Below are 9,516 nucleotides of genomic sequence, written 5' to 3'. Positions count from 1 at the left end.
GCATCAGTAATCAAGTAAATACAATGTAATGGGACAAAGATAGTGCATTTGGCTTACCAAACTATCAAACCATTACATTTCCTGGTCACAATCTCTGCAGCCTTTCCTATTCCCCTGGCACTTAGGCGAATCATTGTTGAATTGTTGCCAGACAGATGGTGTGTGGTTTCTGGTGCAATTTCTCTGAGAGCAGGTGTGCCTTGTCCAGCTATCTTGTCTACAAAGTGAAAACGGGGATTCTTTCTCACAATGGAGGTGCAGATGAAGCTTGAGTTTATGAGGTGCTGTTGGAAAAAAACCTACTGAAAGGATCAAATTTGCTTAAAACTCAAACAGGTAACAAAAATAAAGCCATGCATTTTAATATATTAATTTATACTAAGTAATCATATTTGTCTTAATTATTCATTGATTTTAATTATTTTCATGAGTTACATTACTATATAATTTAGAAAAATCATTTTGGATTGAGAGAAAAATCTCAATTCAAGTAACATAATAACATACTAATAACAATAATATTACCTAAATTATTATTTATAACTCAAGAAATAGCCTAAACATATAGAATGTAAAAATGATTTAACAATCAAATATAAATAGAAAAACTCTAGTAGTAATTTCAAATTTAAATGACTACTTTGTCATATGTCAGTCTAAAAATAAAAAGAGCAATTATAGATCAAACAACAAAAATCAACACTTTTAACCAAATAGCTTTTATTTTTATTTTTAATTTTTAATTTTATTTAATTTTTTTTTTTTTTTTTTTGGTTTTTAGGTCACACCCGGCAGCGCTCAGGGGTTACTCCTGGCTCTATGCTCAGAAATCGCTCCTGGGCCGGAGAGATAGCCTGGAGGTAAGGCATTTGCCTTGCATGCAGAAGGTCGGTGGATCGCCTGCCAGGGGCGATTTTTGAGCATAGAGCCAGGAGTAAAACCTGAGTGCTGCCAGGTGTGATTTCCCCCCCCCCCAAATAAAAAGAAAGAAAGAAATCGCTCCTGGCAGGCTTGGGGGACCATATGGGATGCAGAGATTTGAACCACCGTCCTTCGTCCTTCTGCATGCAAGGCAAACGCCTTACCTTCATGCTATCTCTCTGGTCCCTATTTTTATTTTTTAATAAAAAATTTCACCCAACAGAGCACAAGTAAAACATCTACAGATATTAACCACATTCTAAACCATAAAAGTAGTTCTTAAGTCTTTAAGATGTATCATAATAACAAGATTCTTGGACTATAATGCAACTAAATTAGGAATTAATAAAACCTCAACCATACATTTAAAAATTCCCATGCATATACCTAATTGTTACTAAACAAGGAAACAACATCCTTTTATTTATTTGGGTTGTTTTTAGGCCACACCTAATGTTACTAAGATCTTATTCCTGGCTCTGCACTCAGGAATGAATCCTGTTCGGGCTTGGGGAACCACATAGGATACTAGGGATCAGTGTGGGTTGGCCATGTACAAGGAAAATACCTTACCTGCTGTACCATTTCTTTAGTCCCAGAAGCAACATTCTTCAACATGAACTTTCCATGATTTACGAATCTACTATCCCATTGTCCACCTGGAGAGAATGGGTCCATGGGACTCCTGGAGCAGGACCATTTGTTCAAACCATCAAAATCTATCAAGCATCTCTTATGCACTAGGCTTTATCCTAGACCAAGGAAATAGATGCACAAAGAACTAAGGTAGGATTCTTAATGGTGCCAACCAATCCATTATGAGTCAGAAGTCATGATCTATTATGTAGATCAATGTAGGAAAAAGCTCCTGAACAGAATTTTCCAGAAGGCAATCACAAATTGTGATTGCTAGTAAGGAGTCTCCTAGACTCCTTGTCCCATCCTGACTCATTATCCTGAGGCCAGTCTCCTCTGAGCCAGGTCTGGGACCTCAAATCTCCAAATTCCTTCCATGTATAAAATTATTTGTTTAATGATCTATAACAAGTGACTTTCTGATACTTGCTTCAACATCTCTTCACATGGACAAGTTAGTGTTGTCTTTTATATATTGAACTGACTGAATTCTGCTTCTTTTTGGCAGAGTCTACTAGAAGTCAAAATAGAGGAATATAAGCCATGGGGTGAGCCTCCAGTCATGTAGCCAGGAGAAATTCCAGGGGGGCACTCATGGGGGCTGCCCAGCTCCCTCAGTACATTGAAATTTCAGCCCTTCTTTAGATTACACATCAACAATGACACATTTTTTAATGACACAAGAAAATCAATGTTTTGGAAATGATTAAAGGTTTACAAAATATTCATTATATTCTATGTTTCCCTTTTAAAGTTTTTTTGTAAAAATCTTACTTTGCTTTTTTTTTTTTTAATCCTCAAACTAGTCTGCAGAAATCTATAGGGAGAGAGAGAAGTCCCTATACTTTGCACCAAGACTGGATTTGTTTAAGCTCAGCTCTGGAGAGCTGTGCTGGTCTTTTCTCTCCCTTCTTGGAGGAGGATATAACTTTGATCTCTGACCCTCCTTTCTCCCCAAACAAAAACTTTAGGTATCCCTGTCGTTCCCTGGGCTCTGGGCCTGAGAATTTCTTGTCCAGACTCTTCACTCTGTGCCTTTTCCCAGACCAGCTGAGCTCACTCAAATACATTGCTGAGTGGCTGGATTCAGTGGGGGATCTTCTGCATTCTGGACTCTTTTTCCTCTCATTTTATATCTTATTCCCTTACCTCCAAACAACCAAAGTTGAGCTAAAGCACAAGAGGACAATAGTCTTTAGTGCAGGAGCTGGTTTTGGAATCTATGCCCTGGTTACCCAACTGGGTCCCCAGGAAGTGGGGGACCATTAAAGATGAGTGCTGAGGGACACCAAGAGAGGCAAGTTTTTTTTTTTTTTTTTTTTTCAGGAGAGGGATTCAGAGAACAAGCATGAGCAGTTCCTCTCACTGGAATATGGCAACTTTCTTCCACAAGTGCTCCCGGTCCTGCTTTCCTCTTTCATTTTTGCTCTGGACCTAAAGGCCAACTGCAGCTCAGTCAACCCTGTCAGCCTCTTCAGGACTTTGCAGGTTTTGGCCTCCCTACCACTGACCTTCCTACGTCAGCACCCTCTTTTCTACCACTTCCTGCCTGGAGTGCCCAAGCCAGCCAGCTCGGTTGCAGATCTGAGCAGTGTGTCCACAGCAAACTGTCCATCTGTCTTCACTCTGCTCTAGACACTTGTTCCTGTGTGTGTGGCTGGCAGGATTATGGGTCCTGGCATCGCCCTTGAGCACAAGCCTTCCCTCAACCACAGTTTCACAGAATTCTAAAGGAATCTCACCAGTTAAAACACAACCGTCAAATGTATAGTGAATGGGGTCATTGAAAGCAAACAAAGCCATCTTTTGTTATTTGCCAGTGGCATACATAGTAGCTGGTAGAGAGAAGATGCAGTTATCTTTGCACACAAGTTTCTTCTGGGTGTTCCCTGCATCTCACTAGTTTCTTTTTATTCCTTTTTTAAGAGGAGATGGTTTTGGACTGAACTCAGCAGTGCTTGTAAGCCTTATCCCTAACTCTGAGCCATAGGTTCACTCCTTGCAGTGTTTGGGAGGTGCCAGAGGGAATGCCTTACCTGCTGTACTATCATGCCTATCATGCACTATCATGTACATGTACATGTACTATCATCTTTTCTTTATTATTCTTTATGCCCGCAGCCTGCCAGTTTCTTCTCTAACAACTTAGTCCATACTAATATCTGTTTAAAAATCTACTCTTAAGGGCCCGGAGAGATAGCACAGCGGCATTTGCCTTGCAAGCAGCCGATCCAGGACCAAAGGTGGTTGGTTCGAATCCCGGTGTCCCATATGGTCCCCCGTGCCTGCCAGGAGCTACTTCTGAGCAGACAGCCAGAAGTAACCCCTGAGCACCGCCGGGTGTGGCCCAAAAAAAAAAAAAATCTACTCTTAAAAAAAAATCTAGGGGCCGGAGAGATAGCATGGAGGTAAGGCATTTGCCTTTCATGCAGAAGGACGGTAGTTCGAATCCCAGCATCCCATATGGTCCCCCATGCCTGCCAGGGGCGATTTTCTGAGCATATAGCCAGGAGTAACCCCTGAGCGCTGCCGGGTGTGACCCCCCCCAAAAAAAAATCTAGGGCCCGGAGAGATAGCACAGCGGCGTTTGCCTTGCAAGCAGCCGATCCAGGACCTAAGGTGGTTGGTTTGAATCCCGGTGTCCCATATGTTCCTCCGTGCCTGCCAGGAGCTATTTCTGAGCAGATAGCCAGGAGTAACCCGAGCACTGCCGGGTGTAGCTCAAAAACCAAAAAACAAAACAAAACAAAAAAAACCTATTCTTGGGGCCGGAGCAGTGGCTCAAGCAGTAGGGTATTTGCCTTGCATGCGCTAACCTAGGACAGACAGCTGTTCAATACCCCGGTGTCCCATATGGTCCCCCAAGCCAGGAGCAATTTGTGAGTGCATAGCCAGGAGTAACCCTTGACTGACACCGGAGTGGACCAAAAAGAAAAAAAAAACTACTCTTGAGCTGGAGAGATAGTATAGTTGGTAGGGTAGCTGATCTGGGTTCATTCTCAAACACCCCGTATGGTCATTTGAGCTCCACCATGAGTAATCTCCTGAGTGTAGAGCCAGGAGTAAGCCCCAAGCACCTCAGAACACGCAGGTGTGATCCCCAAACAAAAAGGATTGCTCTCATCTTTTTTTTTTTTTTTTTTTTTTTTTTTTTTTTTTGGTTTTTGGGTCACACCTGGCAGTGCTCAGGGGTTATTCCTGGCTCCAGGCTCAGAAATTGCTCCTGGCAGGCACAGGGGACCATATGGGGCGCCGGGATTCGAACCGATGACCTCCTGCATGAAAGGCAAACGCCTTACCTCCATGCTATCTCTCCGGCCCCTGCTCTCATCTTTTAGCATCTAGCTGATTTAGTCTGTTTCCCCCTTGATAATTTAAGCCCAGCTCCTCCTCCTTGCAAGTTCCTCAGGTCAAGGATTCACTTATGTTCTGTATGTTTGTATGCATGAGTATATTTGATTCAGTTTTATTTGTAAAATTTTTCCACATAAGAGAAATGTTCATGTGGTAAATGAACAGTATGCAGCTGAGTATTGAATGTCCCCAATGCTTTTTTCTCAGGCTTTCCTAGAGTTATTTTTTTTTTTTTTTTTTTTTTTTTTTTGGTTTTTGGGCCACACCCAGTAACGCTCAGGGGTTACTCCTGGCTATGTGCTCAGAAGTTGCTCCTGGCTTGGGGGACCATATGGAACACCGGGGGATCGAACCGCGGTCCGTCCAAGGTTAGCGCAGGCAAGGCAGGCACCTTACCTTTAGCGCCACCGCCCGGCCCCTCCTAGAGTTATTTGATAATATATCAGACAGAGATTTTTATGGAGAAAATCTATTTTAACAGTTACTTATCTGATAACAACAACAAAAGAAATATAAATGCAGTCTACAGTCATAAATAAATAATAAAGCATAAAAGTGAGGTCCTGAATGATAGTACAATGGGTAGAGTGCTTGCCTTGTACAGCAGACCAGAGTTCAGTCCCCAGCATCCCACATAGTTCCCTGAGCACTGCCAGGAATATTCCCTGAGCACAGAAGAGTAAGCCCGGAGTATTACAGGGTATGGCCCAAACACCAAAAACAATAAAAAAGCATAACCCTCTGATTTCTAGACTACTAGAGAAAAATTATTTTCATTCAATTGCTCATTGATAGGGTGTGACCTTAATCTTCCAGCTCCCTTTCCAGTGCTCTTAGCAATGAACTGCCTTTGTGTCTTTGGTCTCTGAGTCACAAATCTGAATTCTGATTCCTTCCAGATATGGCCTGTGCTCCTTCACCCCTTCCTGCCCTGTACCTCAGCCCAAAAGCTCCAGTGAGACTTCTGCCCTTGATCATTTTCTCCTCTGTCACCCCACCCACCCTCTTATCTTAAACTCAAAGCAGGGGTCAGAGCCAGAACAAACTGTAGATTCCTGATGGCCTCAGAAACAGCCTCTCTCTCTTCCTGGCCTGCCATTGGCCACCCCCCCCCATTCTCTCCCTTCAACTCTTTGCAACCCTGGCACCCTCCAGGGCCAGCTTGGGCTCAGAACCACATAGCCCCCTTGGCACGGACTTGGGCCCTCCTTGGTAGCCTGACTCCTGATAACTCTTCCTCATCTAGAGCCTGGGAGAGGATATTTCTGGTCTGACCACTGAATATGACCAGTAATTAGGTTTGGCCACCATTCTCTCTCTAGGCCAGCCAAGTCTTGTCTGAGTGACACAGCCATTGGGTGGGCCCTTTGCACATGGGATATCCCATTCCATAGGGACTTCACACAACTTACCTCCTTAATTCTCATCTGTCCAAAAGAAAGATTCAGTTCATGGCAACCCTACCTTCCTCAACCAACACCAGTTCTGCAGGGCCTCCCAAAATAACAAAAGTTCACATCTGAATGAAGAGACTGTTGGGGTCTAGTCATTATCTATGTCTATGATGTCATTTCCTTTCCCCTACACTCTAGAACACAGAGAGACCTTGGATAGGATGGCTTCGTCCTCACCAGGGGTAGGTAAGGTAAAGACAGAGAAGGGTATGAGAGTTGCCCAAATGCCTATTAAATACATGGCCTGAAAGATGTTAGTTTCCCATGAACAAAATTAGAAAAAAAATATAAGAAGTTAGTCAGGGGGCCAGGAAGGTGGCGCTAGAGGTAAGGTGTCTGCCTTGCAAGCAGACGGACCTAGGTTCGATCCCCCCGTGTCCCATATGATCTCCCCAAGCCAGGGGCGATTTCTGAGCGTATAGCGAGGAGTAACCCCTGAGCATCAAACGGGTGTGGCTCAAACCCCCCCCCCAAAAAAAAAAAGTAAGGAGAGGAACAAACAAGATCTTATGGGAATTCTACTGATTTCCCAAGAGACAATGGTCAGAAGAAGATTCTTATGGAAATGGGAAAAGATTATTCAGCCAGGGTTTTGTGTTCCAGAAGAGAACTCAGGCGTGGTGCCCAGATTCCAGAGTTGAGGCTTTGCCAGGTCTCACAGGGAATAATCTCAGTTTAAAAAATCAGCAGAACCTGAAGTAGCTCCCCTTTCCCTCGTACAGCCATAAAATCTGGTTCTCTAATCCCTTTTTATGTGAGCCTATTTATCTCCCCTTGAGCTACTGTTCTTAGCTACCTCACTCTGCCTCAGTTCTAACCATCTACAGAAATAGCCTCCCATAGAAAATTCTTGTGAAAATTAATGACTGCCCAAGCTTGGGGCAATCCAGTCTCCCAATGATCTGACTGTCGATTCAGTACCATGTCCTGTGTGACCAGGCGACTAGATTTCATAGCACCAACATGACTGGTAAACCCTCTACAGAAGATAATGAATAAATGAATTCTTGACAGAATCACAGACATGTCTGACCCCATTGGCTCCTAATCGCTGTTGGTCATTTGCTTAAATGTTAGCTTGATGAGTCTTTAGAAATTGATTTCTCTGAGTTCAGCCCTATTAAAACCATTAAAAACATATTCTTTTGATCCAATGTATTCTTTATGTTTTTGTTTGGGATCTCACCCCTCAGTGTTTGGGGTTACTCCTGACTCTGGTGTTCCAGGATGCTCAGAAAGCAGTGCTGGGAACTGAATTTAGGTTTCCTGTGTGCAAAACATGTATTCAGGCCATTGCACTAGCTCTCTGGCCTGCAAAGAATTGCTTTTTATTTTTCCTTATATATTACCCAAAAGAATTTCTGGAAATAATTCCATATATATTTTGGGGTTGGCACACCTAGAAGTACTAAGATACTAGGATACTAAGATACTCTTGTATCTGCCCTCAAGGATCACTCAAGGGACCATGTGAAGTGTCAGGGTCTTGGTCTCATGCAAGGCAAATACCTATCCATTTTATTATCACTCCAATACTATAATTCCATATCTTTTAATTTTACATATTTTCATTCATATCTTCTATTTTCCTCAAAAGTTAGTATCTTAAAAATTACAATGGTTTGGGGCCGGGCGGTGGCGCTGGAGGTAAGGTGCCTGCCTTGCCTGCGCTAGCCTAGGATGGACCGCGGTTCGATCCCCCGGCGTCCCATATGGTCCCCCAAGAAGCCAGGAGCAACTTCTGAGTGCATAGCCAGGAGTAACCCCTGAGCGTCACAGGGTGTGGCCCAAAAACCAAAAAAAAAAAAAAAATTACAATGGTTTATCTTAATTTTTTTCATTCTTTGCCTGTGAAGTCCTCATTGAAATAAGCATTCAAGGCCCGAAGAGATAGCACAGCGGCGTTTGCCTTGCAAGCAGCCGATCCAGGACCAAAGGTGGTTGGTTCGAATCCCGGTGTCCCATATGGTCCCCCGTGCCTGCCAGGAGCTATTTCTGAGCAGACAGCCAGGAGTAACCCCTGAGCACCGCCGGGTGTGACCCAAAAAACAAAAACAAAAACAAAAGAAATAAGCATTCAATCTTACTTTACATCTCTGATTTTTCAAATATCCAATTTTACATGTTCACCAATAAACATATCATCTCTCATGTTGAGAAAAACAATTTTTTCTCTCATAACTCAGCCTACCCATGCTAACTCGTCTCTACCATTCACATTGAAAAACTTCCATTCTTCCTTTCTCTTTTCCCTACCTACCTGTCTTCCCTCCCTTTCTTATCTTTCTCCTCTCTCAATTCCTTTCTTTATAGGATACATGTTATATGTCATGTACTGTTCTCTAATTACCCAAATAATCTCAAGTGGTAAATTCTAATATCATTCCCTTTTAAAATCAGGGATATGTAATCAAACAAATTCAGGAACTTGTTTAACTTGGCACAGTAGAGAGAGTGAAAGCTTGGAAGGGATTTCTGTTCTGTTTGATTCCAAAACTCACCCTCTTCATGTTTTAACAGGTTTAAAGCTGAGACATGGCCCTGTACCAGGACTGGAAAGTAGCAAGACAGGCAAAGACATACCTGGCTGTGCTCAGTTAGGGCTTATTCCTGGCTCTGCATTCGGGGATAAATCCTCGCAGTGCTCACAGAAACATATGAGATGCTAGAGATTGAACCCAGGTTGCCTGCGTGCAAGGCAAACACCCTACCTGCTAGTCTATCTCTCTGGCCCCCTTATGTGACTCTTTAAACTGACCTTCCCAACCGAAAGCTGTTCCTCTATCTGTACTATACTCAGTATTTCACCCCCCCCTGGTTCAATAAATGATTAAATCACTATTTGTAAGATCAAAGACGATGGAAGAATGCAGACATTCTTGGGTATGAGCCTGAGGGGCAGGAGATGAACTCAGGAGAGAAATCAGAGGTTTGGCTTACTGTGGTTGGAATTAAATTCTAGAAATGTTAAGGGGATGTCAAGCAGAAGTTCAAGGTGAATCTCAGCACCAGGTGACTGACCAGACTACAGGGAATCAGAGGCCAAGAAAGGAAGCCACAGGTGCAACCAGAAACCTGATATAGAAACCAAAGGGCAGAGGGGCACTGGGCAGTGCTTGTTCTCTCAGACTGGGAATGCAGAATAATGTGT

The sequence above is a fragment of the Suncus etruscus genome, chromosome 18 (genome assembly GCF_024139225.1).
Source record: "Suncus etruscus isolate mSunEtr1 chromosome 18, mSunEtr1.pri.cur, whole genome shotgun sequence".
NCBI lineage: Eukaryota > Metazoa > Chordata > Mammalia > Eulipotyphla > Soricidae > Suncus > Suncus etruscus.
This window is presented reverse-complemented; position numbering follows the sequence as displayed.